The sequence below is a fragment of the Pseudorca crassidens genome, chromosome X (assembly GCF_039906515.1).
Source record: "Pseudorca crassidens isolate mPseCra1 chromosome X, mPseCra1.hap1, whole genome shotgun sequence".
Taxonomy (NCBI): Eukaryota; Metazoa; Chordata; class Mammalia; order Artiodactyla; family Delphinidae; genus Pseudorca; species Pseudorca crassidens.
The window spans coordinates 49,775,229-49,793,815 of NC_090317.1; the positions used below are offsets into that span (position 1 = coordinate 49,775,229).

An 18,587-nucleotide genomic window follows, 5' to 3' on the forward strand; every position below is an offset into this window, starting at 1 on the left:
GTGTTAGTTTATGGTGTATAGCAAAGTGATTCATATATCTATCTATCTATCTATCTATCTATCTATCTATCTATATTCTTTTCCATGTTCTTTTCCAATATGGTTTATTACAGGATATTGAATATAGTTCCCTGTGCTATATAGTAGGACCTTGTTGTTTATCCATTCTCTAGACAATAGTTTGCATCTGCTAATCCCAAACTCCCAATCCATCCCTCCCATACCCCCCTCCCCCTTGGCAACCACAAGTCTGTTCTCTATGTGTGTGAGTCTGTTTCTGTTTCATAGATAAGTTTATTTGTGTCATATTTTAGATTCCTCATATAAGTGATATCATATGGTGTTTGTCTTTCTCTTTCTGACTTACTTCAATTAGTATGATAATCTCCGGGTCTATCCATGTTGCTGCAAATGGCATTATTTCATTCTTTCTTATAACTGAGTAGTATTCCATTTTATATATATATATATATATATATATACATACCACATCTTCTTTATCCATTCATCTGTCCATGGACATATACGTTGGTAAAACCCTTTTTTAAAAATTTTTTTTGTTGTTGTCGTTTTTTTTAAATTTTATTTGGAGTATAGTTGATTTACAATGTTATATTAGTTTCAGGTGTACAGCAAAGTGAATCAGTTGTACATATACATATATCCACTCTTTTTTTTTTTTCTTTGCGGTACGCGGGCCTCTCACTGTTGTGGCTTCTCCCGTTGCGGAGCACAGGCTCCGGACGCGCAGGCTCAGCGGCCATGGCTCATGGGCCCTGCTGCTCCGCGGCATGTGGGATCTTCCCGGACTGGGGCACGAACCCGTGTCCCCTGCATCGGCAGGCGGACTCTCAACCACTGTGCCACCAGGAAAGCCCTATATCCACTCTTTTTTAGATTCTTTTCCCATATAGGCCATTACAGAATATTGAGTAGAGTTCCCTGTGCTATACAGTAGGTCCTCATTTGTTATCTATTTTATATTTAGTAGTGTGTATATGTCAATTCCAATCTCCCAATTTATCCCTACCCCCCTTACCCCCTGGTAACCATGATTTTGTTTTCTACATCTGTGACTCTACTTCTGTTTTGTAAATAAGTTCATTTGTACCCTTTTTTTTAGATTCCACATAAAAGCGATATAATATGCTATTTGTCTTTCTCTGTCTGACTTACTTTACTTAGTATGACAATCTCTAGGTCCATCCATGTTGCTGCAAATGGCATTATTTTGTTCCTTTTTTATGGCTGAGTAATATTCCATTGTATATATATGCCACATCTTCTTTATCCATTCATCTGTCCATGGACATTTAAGTTGCTTCCATGTCTTAGCTATTGTAAATAATGCTGCAATGAACATTGGGTGAATGTATCTTTTTGAATTATGGTTTTCTCAGGGTATATGCCCAGTAGTGGGATTGCTGGGTCATATGGTAGCTCTATTTTTAGTTTTTCGAGGGACCTCCATACTGTTCTCCATAGTGGCTGTACCAGTTTACATTCCCACCAACAGTGCAAGAGGGTTCACTTTTCTCCACACCCTCTCCAGCATTTATTGTTTGTAGAGTTTTTGGTGATGGCCATTCTGACCAGTGTGAAGTTATACCTCATTGTAGTTTTGATTTGCATTTCTCTAATTATTAGTGATGTTGAGCATCTTTTCATGTGCATCATGGCCATCTGTATGTCTTCTTTGGAGAAATGTCTATCTAGATCTTCCACCCATTTTTTTGACTGGGTTGTTTGTTTTTTTGATATTGAGCTGCCTGAGCTCTTTGTATATTTTGGAGATTAATCCCTTGTCAGTTGCTTAATTTGCAAATGTTTTCTCCCATTCTGAGGGTAGAACCCTTTTCTTTTAAACTTTAGCTTCCCCTTCAACACATACCATATAGTAGGAACTCAAAATTTACTTTTGGATTCATTCATTTAGTCAAGGTGTAGGGATAAGTATCAGCAGTGTGGTGCCACGGAATGAGCACTCTACCATTTACCAGCTGTAGGACCTTAAGCTTTTCACAATCTCTCTGCGTTGGGGTTTCTTCTTTAAAACAAAGGTGCCTAAACTAATTTTTTTTTCAAATTCCTTTCAAATCTATGATCCAGTGACCCAAAGGAGTGAATAAGAATCCTCTATGTTTCTAATTTTCCACTCATGTCTTATAGTTAGTGAATGTTCTCCCATCCTCTGGGATTTATATTTATAACTCCTCATGATGGTATATAACAAAATGATTTAGAAGAAAGAGAAGAGCTTGAATACAGTGTAGTATGTTCAGCAGAAAATTAGTAAATAAAGAATAAAAAGGCAGATTTTTTTCACAGTCTATTGTTTTTCCAGGAACAGTTACCAATGGTTTCAAAACATATTCTTCAAAGAATAACAAGCCTTTTTCTCTTTAAAGCTTTCCCTTACATATTTGCTTTATTTTTAGCTGACTAGAGGATCTGTGTGTTATACACCAAATTTCCTCAAGCTGGCCTTCTTTTAACATATGCAATTTTTCTAATCACAGTTATTTGTGAGAGCAAGACTGCACATGCTGATAGGAAAGACAGCAGTGTTGGCTAATTTTAGGAATAATTAGACCAGTCATGGCAATAAAGGATTGGTCTATGTGTGTAGGGCCTTAGAAGAAATCAGTCTGGGATAAATATGTATATAAATCTTAATATGAATAAAATTCTTAATCTAATTAGAAAAGAAATCCTAATGGGAAATGATATATAATCTGTCTCACCTTCCTACCTCACAGAGCTGTTGCAGGGACTTAATAAGACTCAACACATTGATATCAGTTGACCATGAATAACACCATAGACCTGTATCCTTAGCACTGATGCCCACTCTGGGGTAAGGAGAAGGGCATACTCTTCAGTGCCTTTTTGACACCTTAAATTGCCATTGGTGAAGACTCCCAAATCTGCATTCCAACCTTGTTTCCTACCTTGATTTCCAATTTGATGTTTCCAACTGTCTATCAGGAATCACACATATGATAGTGAATCCCACCATCATTACCAAGTCAATAGAATCATAGTCAAATTGATCACCTTTCTCCTACCCCAATTGTTTTTCTTCCTGAACTTCCTAATTTTTCTCCAAGCCAGTTTTTCCCAGTGCAAACCAGAAAAGGAAAGATGTCTTAGGCTTTGCCTAAAGTGATCTAAACCTCCAAGTTGGAACAGCATCTAGAAAGAAAATAACTAGTTAGGGTCTGGGAAGTTGGAGAGGTGAGGCAGGAAGGGAGCTGGAGACAGAAAGCTTTGGAAACTGAAGGATTCTAAAGCAAGGAAAAGCACAATGGAATTGAAGGTCAGTTCAGGAACTAATTACACAAATTTGGTTCATCTGTTTCCCCCTCCTTATGTGGCTCAAGCAACTTCTGGGGGCTAGAATCTTATTTTTAAAGGGACCAGAAGGTATAGTAAAATTTCTGTTAACTATAAACACTTGTTTTTGAAATCTCAAAGGCTTGAAGCCATTTTGGAATCTTTAGTCCCCCAAATATTCTACCAACTAAACAGTACCCAACAAATGCTTGTTAGAATGAATGGACGAAAGCCCTATTGATGCTTCCTTCCCTAGGCCTTTTGTACTCACCCTTCCTACCCAATTCCCACGGTTAGCCGAGCCCCAAATCTCCCCTTTAGTATTTGAGGCCCTCCAAAATTTATTTCCAACTTATCTTTCCCTACTGCTTATCAAGATCTTCCCACTTATGTTAATCAGTCTCCATTCACTGTCTCCCGGTCATGTTCATTCTTTTGTTTCTTTACTCTTCCTTGTGCATACCCTCTCCCCTCATTTCAACTTAATCCAATATCCTTTAAGACCCAGTCCTATCACCTCTATGAAACCTTCTACATGCACTTCAGTGAAGATGAATCTCATCTTTCTTTAAATTTCTATTGTAATTCCTGCTGTATTAGCACTTAATCTTTATTTTTTCTCCTTAACGGTGTATGTGTCTTGACTTCCTAGAAGATGTGTGTGTCTTTGAGGGTAAAGACTATGCATTACACTTCTTTTGTGTTACCCACAATGTTTAGCAAAAAAGGTTATTGAATGAATGATTCATGTTAAGTACAGAAATAGAGAAAAAGGGGATGATAATGAATAATATAAGCCTGTTTCACTTTATTATTCAAGAGATCAGCAAAGCACCTTAAAGACTGACAATATCCTTGACATCCCAAGTTTATAATAATAACACAATGTATACAAAGATGATACACAAATATATACAAAGATTACTGTATATATCATCTTTACAATATGTAATTGTATATAAAAGACAGAGGAGGGAATTTTCTAAAATAAGGATTTAATAGTTGAAACCAATTCGACATAAAAAAAACCTTTTTTCTTACAAACATATTTGAGAATTTGTAAAGGGATTTATGCTTTTTGGATTTTAGAATGAATCTATTAGGCTTCTAATAAAAGATAAAATGGCCCCTGAAACAAGTGTTTTTTTTGATAAAGGTCTATCCAATGAACTTCTAATGAGATAACTATTGTTTTACTTCTTTCAAAACTTGAAATAAAATCACTGCCATTGAATGCAGATTTTGAGGGCAGTGATCTAATTATCCTCACGTATCCCAAGGAACAATTTAAAACTTTGATAACTAAAGTCTTGGAAGAAACAATCCACTGAAGGCAAGAAATATTTTGAGGCTATTACTTGTTAGCAAGGTAAATTAGATGAAACTTGTAATTGTTACAAATATTATTCTTCACATAGGTAAACTTTAAATTAGAAAAATGTTATCTGAACATTTCTGAAGTAGAGACTGGTCTATTGGTCTGAGGATTATAAAATAATAATAAAATTAGTTTATTCTGAATAAAATACTAATCTTGAACCACTTCATGAAATTGATATGCATGCATTTGATAGCTCATTTTCCTTTTTTTCTTTCTCATTTTTTTCTCCTTAACATTTCCTAAATGTCATAATACACATTAAGAATCATGATGCCTCCCCTGTATTTCTGAAATCATTATCTTGGATATTATCGAACAATTTCAAACATTTGAAATGCTGACATTGATTGATAAAGTTATTCATAATACATGTGTTTTGCTGATTTAATTACTTTGGGGTTAAATGTAGAAGCATTTTTTTTTTTTTTTCGCGGTATGCGGGCCTCTCTCTGTTGTGGCCTCTCCCGTTGCGGAGCACAGGCTCCGGACGCGCAGGCTCAGCGGCCATAGCTCGTCGGCCTAGCCGCTCCGCGGCACGTGGGATCTTCCCGGACCGGGGCACGAACCCGTGTCCCCTGCATCGGCAGGCGGACTCTCAACCACTGCACCACCAGGGAAGCCCCAAATGTAGAAGCATTTTAAATGGTGTGCTCTGATATAGTTCAATTATTGAAAACAAATCAAACAAGGAATATGTTTCAAAAAAGAAAGATGATAAAAGGACATCATTTCTGTGAAAAAGTTTATTTTTAAATGCAGAATATTTATAAATTAATGGCACACAGAAACAATGAATTCCTTGTCCTTTCTCTTTAAATATCAGCATCATCAAATATTAAGTGTCTGTAAATATCTACTGTAATTGATCTCATGCTTTTCCTTGACCTTGATACATAGTTGCATGTTTCCCTAAAGAGCTAAATACCTGTTCAGTCCTTCTGCTTTGCTGGCTAACTGATTTCTTCCTGTTACTAAATCACTTGTTCCCCAAACTCTTTTCCCTCTAGGATTTAACCTCTCTTCTCAAAAGTTCCTGTATGTGCCATAGCCTATCATACTAATGCTGTCTGCAAGACTTGTCAGTAAAACATGCCTGCAGCTTTCAATGCACATCCAAACTGCATAATAGTCAGTTCACGTCGGGAGATGATGTAAGATGAAGTTTCAGGGCTGTGACGAAGAGGTCTTCAAATCTAAATAGCTTCTGCAAGGCAAATGGTTGTGTGTTTCTCAGGTAATTGTAATCCCTGAAATCAAACCACCTCGCAGGTGTGCAATGACATGGTTATCAAATGTTTTAAATGATTTCTTGAGCATCCGAGCTGAGGAGAATGGCAGGTTTAGATTTGTTCAAAATTCATATTTGTCATTCAGCCTCTGAACCATCTTGTTTCCATCATTTGGAATGGGGCTATACAGATGGCAACCCACTGAAATGCCTTTTTCTTTTCCCAGAGAGAGACTGCTGTCCTAGAATTATAGCAGCATATTAAAGAAAACAATTACATCCTTTAAAAATAAATTTCCCAGCTCCCATGGGATGTTATCTTGGGAAAACTTGATACTTTATTAAAAAAACAAAAAGAGCTCATACACAACAATATCTCATGTCAGTTAAGTGCTTAGAGCAGAAGTTTCCTTTGGTGAATCTTATATGTTTCTAGTGGGAATTTTAAGTTTATTTTGCTTAAATATTTCAAGTAAGATTAAATTATGTAATTAATAAGAGCAATTCTAAGATGTTTTTCCAAACATAAACAGGTATTTTGATTTTGAGGACTACAATGCTGAAAATTTGGATCTGCCCTGAGTGCTTGTTCACCATTAGTGAGAAAAATAACAAATTGAACTTAGGAGTTAATGTCTTTTTAAAAAGTTTAAAAAGTTGCCTTGGATGACTATCTGTTTCATTCTTTAATGTTGGTGCTTAATCTATTGTAATAAAGATTTCTGTTTTTTTTAACTGTAAAACGGATAATGGAGTACAAAGCATGCTAATTTCTTTCTCAGTTACCCACACATATGGGGAACACGACTGTTCAAGTCAAAAGAGCTGGATCAGTACTGATGATAGGGTGGCAGCGTCTCCTAATCACAGGCAGAGAACACTAGAAATGATTAGAAATGCATGGGAGCCTTTCCTCTTTTGTGCTTTTTTTCTGTCATGGCACTAACTGTGCTATTTTGTAGTTGTTGGTTTATGGGCATGCCTCTTGCATAGACTGTGTGCTTCTTGAAGGTAAGGACCCTGCTTTTCTTTTTTCCTTTTTTTTTTTTAAATTGAAGTATAATTGATTTGCAATGTTATATTTAACATTGGTTTTCATCTTCATTAACCCCCTCACTTAGCACAGTGACTGCCATGATATTAGGGGCTGAAATAGGCCTGCCGATTGAACACCTTGTGTTATGAAGACCCATGAGAACAGTGACTCTGTTGACTTCATTTTTATCTCTTGAGCGTCTAGTACACTTCCTGGCTAAATGAATGTGAAATAGGTGAAACCAAAGCTTTATATTTTGTGAATAACTTGTATATACATCACCTTATTTCAGCCTTTCATAAGCTTCATGGACTAGTAGATAGGGTAGTTTATTATTATCCCCATTTTCTAGATGGGGAGACAAAGATCCAGAGAGATGAATTAACTTACTAAAATTAACTTAACTTACTAAAACTTATAACTATTTAGTGAAAACGGGGTAAGGGAGCTCATCTATTGTCAGTAATTGCCCTTAAGAATAGGTCTTGAGCTCACAGACATAGAAAACAAACTTATGGTTACCAAAGGGGAAAGGGGAGGGGAGGGAAGGATAAATTGGAGTTTGGGATTAACAGACACACACTACTATATATAAAATAGATAAACAGGTCCTACTGTATAGCACAGGGAACTATATTCAATATCTTGTAATAACCTATTATGGAAAAGAATCTGAAAAAGAATATATATATGTATATCTGAATCACTTTGCTATACACCTGAAGCTAACACAAAATTGTAAATCAACTATACTTCCATTTAAAAAAAGAGAAAAATAAGAAAAAAATAGGTCTTGAGGTAGTCTGCTCCCACTTCTAAACAGGGAAAAGAATGTTGCTGTGATTGCACATGGGTATTGGCAAGTGCTTACTCCTCAGAGAGATTTGAGTGTCTGTGTGTGTTTGGTGACATTCTTTCAGCTCCTTCAAAGATGTGAAGACTGATTATTTATACATCATCTAGTGTTTAACAATTTCTTTTACACAATCTTTGTAACATGCTAACTAATATAAATAAGGCCTCTTTTCCCTTAAGGCAGCGGAATATTTCCCACAGCTTTTCCAATCTAACTTTTGGTGCAATGCTCAACAGCAGACAATCTACATGGCAGTGTGGGGACTTCCCTGGTGGTCCAGTGGTTAAGACTCTGTGCTCTCAATGCAGGGGGCCTGGGTTTGATCCCTGGTCAGGGAACTAGATCCCACATGCCGCAACTAAAGTTCCTGCATGCTGCAACTAAAAGATCCCACACACAGCAACGAAGATCCCACGTGCCGCAACTAAGACCTGATGCAGCTAAATAAATAATATTAAGAAAAAGATAAAATAAATGGCAGTGTGATCATGGAACTGATACTCTAGGGTTGCAAAACTATCCCAATGTTTGATTAAAAAAATTAGTGTCGGAACATTCTGGAAAAATATTTTAATTCATGTTAAAGAGGACTGCAACTGAGTATTTTCAGAAATGCAAAGCTTTGGGAAGATAATATAAAATAACTTTTTTACACTTATTGCTAAAGGACTCTAGAGTATACTCTCCCTAAAGTAGCCCATGCTCTGCTTCATCCTAACTTGTAATGGTTTTCCAAAATAATACAGTAGCTTGATGTTGTCATTTTAAGTGGAAATCCACTCTGATCAAATCTTAAGTTGCTGCTCCAGTGTTTGATGAACTCCAGACATTTGTGCCTGCTGCTCTTTTTTCATTGATTAAAAACCTCCTGGCAGGGCTTCCCTGGTGGTGCGGTGGTTGCGAGTCCACCTGCCGATGCAGGGGACATGGGTTCGTGCCGCAGTCTGGGAAGATCCCACATGCCGCGGAGCGGCTGGGCCCGTGAGCCATGGCCGCTGAGCCTACACGTCCGGAGCCTGTGCTCCGCAACGGGAGAGGCCCGCGTACCGCAAAAAAAAAAAAAAAAAAAAACCTCCTGGCAGGTCACACGATCTTATCCTATTCAGCAATCAAAAAGCATCTGGGTCACTGCCAACATGCGGGAGGAAAGAGAAACGGATGTGATTACCTGTTAAAATTAGTGAGCTTTATATCTAGAGGCCCTAGTGGATGGAGATATTTTGCTACCTTCTGAGTTCTTCCTTTGAATAAATTTTAAATGTGTTACATGAGGATTATTAAAGATGCTCTTTATTTCAGAGTCTTCCTAAGATCTTCCTCACATTGAGTACAACTCCTGGAGTCTTAAACCTATTTTGCTTTTCTAGGAATCAATCTTTTTCTGGGGTATGGAAGGTGGAAGGGTAAGTAAAGTTAACAGCTGTTTCCTTCTTCCTTCCCTTCATCCATCCATCCATCTTTCCTTCCTTCCTCCTTCCCTTCTTTCTTTCCTTCCTCCTTTTCTTTCTTTATTAGGAGCAGCCCTAGCAGGAAACACACAAACCAAAACCACTCCAAGAAAACCCAAACAATAACACCTGTCCAGGTCTTTGTTGGTAAAGTCTTGAGTTGCCCTACAGGGCAAGGATGGATAGAAGTTTATACTTGCTGTCAATTTGGTGAGTGGTTATTGCTGGATAGGAAGAGGTTCCTTAAGACTGTGGTCAGGGAGGTGGCGATACTACTGTTGGTGGGAGGTATATGCTGGGGACGGATCAAAAAAGATCCTCGGTCTTGCCTTGAGAGGACAGTGAGGATCCCCTGGGGTAAATCGTAGAGTCAGTGGAGGCATGGAGAAACCATGGCTGAAAGGCAGGTCTGTCACCTTGCTTCCTGCCATATACTCTATGGAGCACTGGCGCCTGGCAGATGGTAGAGAATCAGAATTCAATGGCATCATTGGGTAGCAGAATCATCAGTAACGATGGTGTCCACCAGATATTAAGGATTAGCCATTCTCTCTCATTTTCTTGTGACTTAGTATAAGCTCTGAGATTCCTATAAAAGCTGATAGGGGTGGAAGCTCCAAGAATGACTGATAGTGAGTGAGTGCCCTGTCAACTAGGAATATGAGAGCTCAGAACTAAGTTGGACTTAATTTAAAAAACAAAACCAAAAAATGTGCTATTTCTTGTACTAAAGCAATCAGGAACAAATTCATGCCTATCACAAATACATTTAAAAAATGGAAGGATGCATCTAACCTCTGGGAAGTGGGATGGGGTCAGAGGAGCTTTCACTTTTTACTTACAATGTATGTGTGTATGTGTGTGTATCTGGGGGCAAGGATAATAATACTTTCAAAACAAAAACAAAAGTCAATTTGGGTTGAGAAGAGGATCTGGAGATGCACAGATATCTTCAAAGTCATCTGGATCAGCCCTAAGCCTGATGCATATTCCTAGGATGACTTAGAGCCTGGAAGCCCTAAATTCAGACATAGCTTTGAAAGGGATAAACTAGGAGAATAGCTTTGAAGGGGATAAACTAGGAGAAAAGCAAAAGCATATGATCTCTTCTACTCATTATCCAATTCCACAAAGAATGTTTGCAAGGATGAATATTTTATACTGTTTCATAAAATGCAACTATATCACCAATTAAATACCACTTATTAATTTATTCAACATTTAACGAATATTTCTTGGTAGCCTATTATGTGCCAGGCACTTTTCTAGGCACTTAGGATACATAGCGTAATAAAAATAAATTAATTAATTCTGCTCCTTCTGCCCATTTTAATTGGCTATTTTTTGTGTGCCTCCACACTGTTGGTATGGGGCGTACCATTCTACTGTATTGTTTATCACATTTTATTAAAGTAATCAGTTTATGCAATTTGGGTTGAAAACAGCTTTTATAACATAAAAGCAGAAAATGTGAAAAGATGAGAATAATGGATTTGACTGAATAAAAGTTAAAACTGCACAGAAAAAAATAAAACATCAAGGAAAATGATAAGGTAGGAGAAATATTTGCAACATAAATGACACACAGGTTTCTATCTGTAATACATAAAGAGTTCTTCCAGGACACTAAGCAACAAATCAATAACCAATTGAAAAATCTCCAAAGGGCACAAACAGAAAATGTATTAAAGGAGAAATACATAGCTAATAAATATATTTAAACATTTTAAACATTTATGCTCACTAGTAACCAAGGAAATGTAAATCTAAGCAGCAAGATACTATCTCTAGCTATCAAATTGGCAAAGACTAAAATTTTTAAATCTCCAGTTCTAATTCTTTAACAGTTTCCCAAACTTCATACTGTTGACATTTGGGGCAGGATCATTCTTTGTTGTGGAGGGCTGTCCTGTGCATTGTAAGATGTTTAGCAGCAACCCTGCCCTCTACCCACTAGATGCCAGTAACATCCCCTTCCTGTTGTGACAGCCAAAAATGTCTCCAGGAATTACCAAATGTCTTCTGGGAGGCAAGATTGCCCTGAGTTGAGAACCACTGCTCTAAACTTACGGAGGTACTTGGCCTTCTTCCCACTCACTGTCACCTCTCTTACTTTCATACCTGTGCACATTAATTTTTTTTTTCTTCTGCAAAAAGCGTTATTGTTTCCATTTGTTCCAAGGCTTGGGAGAGGGCTCCAGGGCGGTTAAAAAGCTGCCTAGTGGCTGCAGAGCAGGGCTTCAGGCAGAAGCTCTGACGCCAGAGGGGCTCCTCAGAGGCCGCTAGACTTCAGAGACTCCTGTTCTTGCTCAAGGGTGAGCCTTTCAAAGAGATACTCGCCCAGCACAGCCTGCGGACCAGCCAGCCTGCGGAGGTTGGTCAGGTGGTCGCCCATCTTCTTGATGAGTTTCACCTGCTCCTCCAGGAAGTAGCTCTCCAGGAAGTCACAGAGCTGGGGATCTGCGCGGGCAGAACCCAGGGCATGCAGATCCAAAAGCGCCTGATTCAGGTTCTTCATGAGCAGGATGGCTTCCATAGCATCCTGGGTTTTACTCTGCTCATTTCGGGAGACTTCTGCACGTCTTGGAGGAAGGCACGGCCGCCGTGCTGGTTTTGCATTTTCAAGAGATGCTGGGCACCCTTGAGCTTCTCCTTGGCCAATTCATGGAAAAATTGGCCTCCACAGCCACATCGTCCTGGTGGAAATAGGAGCCCAGAGAGAGGTAAGTGCAGGAGACACACAGATGCATGTTGGTTAGGCGGCTGATTGCGGCCTCCACCTCGATGGAATAATTCTGATGAACCTGGGAGGTCATGGTTGAAGGGTAATAAGGAGCTAAGTTCAAAAAATAATGTTGGCTTGTCCTGGAGGCCGAGGATAGCTGAGTTGCTGGTTCTGAAGGTTGCGACTGGAAAAAAGTTTGGAGGGTGATCGGAGGCTGGAGGAAGGGGCTGTCCCTGGCTCTGTTCCATCCAAACACTGTTGAAGCAAGAGACAGATCCCCAGGAGTGCTGAGCGCACTGCTCAGATCTATGCATATTCTTGCTCCTGTACATTTCCTTTCCTACTCTTATCATCTTTCATGTTTCTGTTGAGGCTTTTGAGAAACTTTCCATGACCTCTCAAGATGGGTTCCCATCACGCCCTGCATTTACCCTGATCTCAGCACTTTTTACAGTCTTCTACTTTATGTAATTATTAGCCAGTCTCTTTTAATAGAATGTAAACTCCCCATAGGCCCATCCTAGCAACTTTTGCCTTTGTGGGCCTCTTTCTCCATAACAAATATTAAAATTATATTTTATGACTGCATTAGTATAAAGACTAATAAAATCCAGCCAGGATTATATTCATTTTTTTCCTTCTCATCCTAAAGGAAATTAAAATATTTTGTAGACCCCTAAAAGGTATTGTGGGTCTTAGGCACTGTGTTCACCATGCCTAATGGATAAGCTGGCCCTGGCTTCAAAAAGATGAACAGTGCCTGTCTTGGTCACTACTGTACACCCAATGCCTAATACTAAGTAGCTGTTTAGTAAACATTTCTCAAATGAATAAAAGGATTAAAATTTTACTAAACAGGAAGTATTTCTAAATACTTGAACTGCAAAAGACTTCAAATAAATTTCACCAAGTCAAGATATACTCATTTCATTAGATTTTGTTCCTAAATTCATTTGTGCTCTAGTTTTGACCTACTCGAAAAATGTTCTGCATTCTCTCATCATATTTATTATTAAAATATTTCTGATATGATTTTAAAAAAATTTAAACAGATCCTTGATCAGCTAGCTTTCCACTTCATTCTGATCAAATACCTGTGGTTAAACTGAAAATATAGGCCCATGGTATATATCAGATTACTTTATGTGGATTCTTCCATAATTTTTCTACTGGCTTTCTTTTATTTTGAAAAATATGGCATAATATTTAAATTTGCAAGTCTGGTAGGATGCGTAAGAGTTAACTGATAATTAAGAGTCCATTTTGCTTTGCTGGTACTTAGAATTGTGGTTTTTGATAGTTTTACGAATTTGCAATTTTGTCAGTTTACCTAAGGGGTCATCAAGCACTGCCGTATTGATCTATGCTGACCAGCATATAGTCCCTGCCCTCAAGGAGTTCAAAGATTAGTGCTGTTCTTCAAACAGTTTCCTTTCTGGGATTAAAATGCATGCTTACAGTTAGCCCTCCTTATCCACAGTTTCCAAATCTGTGGATTCAACCAACAGTGGATGAAAAATAGTCAGAGAAAAAAATTCCAGAAAGTTCCAAAAAGCAAAACTTGAATTTACTGTACACTGGCAAGTATTTACATAGCTTTTGCATTGTATTTACAACTATTTACATAGCATTTACATTGTATTAGCTATTATAAGTAATCTAGAGATGATTTAAAGTGTACAGGAGGATGTGCATAGGTTATATGCAAATACTATGCTATTTTTAAAAAATAAATTTATTTATTTTATTTATTTATTTTTGGCTGCATTGGGTCTTCATTGCTGTGCAGGCTTCTCATTACAGTGGCTTCTCTTGTTGTAGATCACAGGCTTTAGGTGTGCGGGCTTCAGTAGTTGTGGCACACGGGCTCAGTAGTTGTGGCTTGCGGGCTCTAGAGCGCAGGCTCGGTAGTTGTGACACACGGGCTTAGTTGCTCCGCGGCATGTGGGATCTTCCCAGACCAGCGATCGAACCCGTGTCCCCTGCATTGGCAGGTGGATTCTTAACCACTGTGCCACCAGGGAAGTCCCACTATGCTATTTTATATAAGGGACTTGAGCATCCTCTGATTTTGGTAACTGTGGGGTGTGGGTGGGGTTTCCCAATCCCCTGTGGATACCAAGGGACAACTGTACATTAGTAATAAAAGGCCTACTAGGTATTTGTGGAATAAAAGCAAAATAATTGATAGTCTTGGGAGAAGAGTGCATCACAGGCATGTTTAAGCCAAGCAAACTACTCCTGTTCTACTCTACAGCATATCTTTCTAGCAATAGAATATTTATGTCCTCCTGCTCTGTTAGCCACTGTTCAAAATGTCTTTCTACAACTAAGAGTCATGACGTTGTCCTTCTTGAATTAAATATACTTTTGTAACACGTTGCAGTTCCCATGAGGACAGATATTATTCAGTGATAGCATTTTAGGTTGTGTGATTTGTGATGACATGGCCGAAAACTCTTTTGTTTCATTAATAACATTTCTCCCTTTGTAGGATAATCTTTAAACAGGTTTCCCACCGTGTATTAAATCCAGCTAAAGGATGTGGTTTCAAGTTTGATTCCACAAAGGATGTGGCTTAATTTGGTTTCTATGAATCAATTGTCACCTCAGTTAAACCTCCCCTAAGCCTGTTGGTCAGAATCAATTGCTTTGGGACTTCCCTGGTGGCACAGTGGTTAAGAATCAGCCTGCCAACGGAGGGGACACAGGTTTGATCCCTGGTCTGGGAAGATCCTACATGCCGCAGAGCAACTAAGCCCGTGTGCCACAACTACTGAGCCTATGCTCTAGAGCCCACAAGCCACAACTACTGAGCCCGTGAGCCACAACTACTGAAGTCTGTGAGCCTAGAACCCTTGCTCCGCAACAAGAGAAGCTACCACAATGAGAAGCCCGCACACCGCAAGGAAGAGAAACCCCTGCTTGCCACAACTAGAGAAAGGCCGCACCCAGCAACAAAGACCCAACGCAGCCAAAAATAAATAAACAAGTTAATTAATTAATTAATTTTTTAAAAAGGAAGAATCAATTGCTTCTTTCCCTGAGCTCTCCCAGTAGGGTATTTTTATCTCTAGTATTTAGTTATTTGCCTAATTGTCTTATCTGTTACTAGAAGGAAGAAGGGATTCTCTTATTCCTCTCTATGCTCCCCTAAGCACCTAGCATATGCCTTGTACATAGTAGGTCTCAAAACATTTTTGCTGGATTAAAAATATTTTCATAGAAGAAATAGAATTTGTAATACCCATGATATCCTGAGACCTTAATGCACTTTAACAGTATGGGTGTGTGAGTGTATTTGGTGGAACTCCTGTGTGAAATCTGCCTAGATTTTTTTTTTTTTTTTCAAACAGGATTTTCATCAGCCAGGCAGCTTTTAGTGTTCAACACCTTATCACTACAGGCAGTAAATTTCTTTGAAAATGCCAAGTGAGGGTCATTGGGCTAATGGATTTATTCACTATGATATTCTAGGAAATTATGCCATCCAACTTGCCAGAAGTTGTTTCAAGGTCAAATACTGAAATATCTAAGTAGATTACAAGGGTGCCTGAAAGATTCTTTTTTGATAGTCTCGCCTATTTCTACATCTCTATTACCAACTCTGATTACATATTTCTATTATCCAATGCTCAGATGTACTTTCTTTACCATTCTTTCTATTTATAATTAGGATCCAGCACTTACTTGAATTTTCAGCTCACTGGATATTTCAGAAAATTTTACCCTTTGAGCAGCACTTCTTTGGCCCTAAAAACCAAGGAATAAAACCAGGAGGATGAAATAGTAACACTTCATTTGGAAATGGCTTCCTCTAGAGCAAGTGAACTCTGATTGGGAATTAGAATATGATCACACAGGTGCACTGAACGGGCTGAACAAACTCTCTTCTTACTGACAGATGTGTAATGATTGGCAAGTATTAAGACAATGGAAAATACAGCTCGCCCTCAGTCAGATCCTCTGAAAACATTATCCCTCCCTGGCCACTTCCTGTCCAGTTATTCACTCAAGACAGGTCTTCAGTCACTTGGCCAATTATAAAACACACCACTAGCTACCTGATTACTCTCTGGCTTCCTATTTACTTTGACAGATCTCTGATCATTGGGTTCATTAAAGGAAAAAACACCATCATAGAAAGACATTAAGTGTATAACAAAGGCCCCAGCTTAAGTGTAAGTGGTGCTCAAGTATGTTTCAAAATGCCCCAGTAGACTGTATATATATTCCGTGAAGGCAGAGGCCATCTCTCTTATAATTTCTGAGCTACACCTCTGTCTTCATTGTCACTTTTGGGCTTATTGGTTTGACATTTCTCCTGTTTTTTTTTTCTTGGTGCAACATTTTATTATTTTTTTAATTAAAAAATTTTTTAATTGAAGCGTAGTTGATTTACAGTATTATATTAGCTTCAGGTAACAACATGGTGATTCAAAAGTTTTATAGATTATACTCAATTTAAAGTTATTATAAAATATTGGCTATATTCCTTGTGCTGTACAATACATCTTTGTAGCTTATTTTATACATAGTAGTTTGTATCTCTTAATCCCCTACCTTTGTCCCTCCCTCAGCTGGTAACCACTAGTTTTCTATATCCGTGAGTCTGTTTCTGTTTTGCTACATACATTCATTTATTTCTCCAGTTTAATTCCACACCTCGTTTTGGCTTCGTTTGATTCCACACGACTTCCTTGAACTCCATACTCCATGTGTTACTGGCACTTTGGGGAATCAAGGAGGAAGAGTGCTAGATGGGGCAGTGGGGATGGAGGGCCACAAAGTAGGGGAGATAAGAGGTCAGCAGCTTTCAGACATATGATGATAAGGGGATAGAGAATCAGTGAGGGATGTATTTGGGGATGAGATTACAGGTCTGCAGCCACAGACCCGCACCCCAGGAATCCTTGGATTTTAGGGAGGGTGCGGGACTTTTCATTGTATAAGTAATGGTGATTTACATCATTTTATAGTTGGATATTACATAAAAAGAGTGGCTTCAGAAGATTGGAGAACTTGGTAGCATTTGGGTATTCGAGCAGTTTTTGTTTTTTTAATTGTTATTCAAGTCAAGAATTCTGTTGTCTTCTAGCAATTGTTTTTTATATACAGCTGTGTTTGTTAAAAATCCTGGGTTGGATTTTAACCTGGTTGAAGAGGAAAATCAAAGAGGGAGGCAGAGAAGCCTTTCTTTACCTCTGTGCCAAGGGAGTATATGAGAATTTTAACACAAGATGTAGTCCTGGATTTGATTCGGGAAAATACCAGAGAAGGCTATAACTGAGTTCCTATAAAGAAATAAGTTCTTTAATTCAATGTCATCTTTTACTTACCAAGAAGACCATGCCATCACAGTGTGCCAGAAAAGTAGAATTCTGTTATGTTTACCTTGAAGTGCTGGGTGTAATGAAGTCATTGGCAAGCGCTATTTATTTTTTAAAGGCAAGCACAAGAAAAATAATAAAACTCAAACCTCTACATTTCTATTGATCACAGGATGCAGATCTTATTCATTGTCTCTTTATCTGTCAAGAAATGGGAACATATAGTTTTAAAAAATGTTAAAACTTTGATCTCGTTTTCTTCTCTGCCTCTCCAGTAAATTCTCTGAGTATTTGAAAAGGTGGAAAGATTAGAGAAAACTTTCTTTTGATGTCTAGACACTATTTGGTTAGAATCATAGCAAACATGTTTTGTTTTTGAAGAAGCAGTGCAGAATACGGTGTCAATGCTGGGATAAATTATACAATGGGAATACAGAAGTGTTACATAGCGTCTTCAGACACTAACACTTGGAGTTTGTAATAAATTTGGGGAAAACACATTTATTAAGTTAAGCAATAAATTGTAAGAACTAGACTTAATTGTGGTCTGTAACATGTTCAACCAAACAATAAATATGCTTGTAAGGTGAAATGGTTTAATTCTATATGTTAATTCTCAATATGTTAGTTATATGGATTTCTGTGCAGGAAGAAGTACTAGACCAAAATATAATCCGGTAGTAAACTAAATATGAGAAATCATAAAGTTTTTATATCTATTGATTATTTTCAAAGTGGAAGGGATGTTGTGTCTGCTATTAGGTAATGTTTGGTCCTTGTTTCTTGTTTTACGTGTCGGGGGTTGGTTATCACAAAGGCTTGCTTTGGGGTCTGGAGGAAACAGAGATGCCTGAGTTTATACTGTTCAGCCATTGTGTTTCACAGTGGCTTCAGGGAGAAAATAATAATTCCTGTGATGACCTGGTAGTTTCTCGTCTATGCAAGTCTAAGAAATTTGGACGGGGGCACTATGTGTCAGTCACTATTTTGTGTTTAAGAGATTCAGTGATGATCAACCACCTATATATTCAAGGGAAAAGAGCAGAGGCATGGACTCAATTATTGAAGCCCAGTCCTCCATATGCTGAAAATCAAAGGCCCACATAGAATTAGAGATATAATTTTTCCTCTTTTCATAGGAAAGGGGAATGTGAGGCAATTTATTAAAATAACCTGTAAAATGTCCTCAAGCAATTGAGGGTGGTTGTTAGCTTTTTTGACAGGAAAATTATTTTTCTATCTGTATT

The 18,587-nt window shown here is 38.2% G+C and overlaps 1 long non-coding RNA gene and 1 pseudogene across 1 annotated transcript in view; one reads left to right on the forward strand and one right to left on the reverse strand.

Moving 5' to 3' along the window:
- LOC137217354 (uncharacterized) overlaps positions 1-18,587 on the forward strand; it is a 574,439-nt gene that overhangs the window by 100,928 nt on the left and 454,924 nt on the right. The gene's annotated exons all lie outside the window — the stretch shown is intronic.
- On the reverse strand, positions 11,558-12,101 carry LOC137217252 (ferritin light chain pseudogene; annotated as a pseudogene).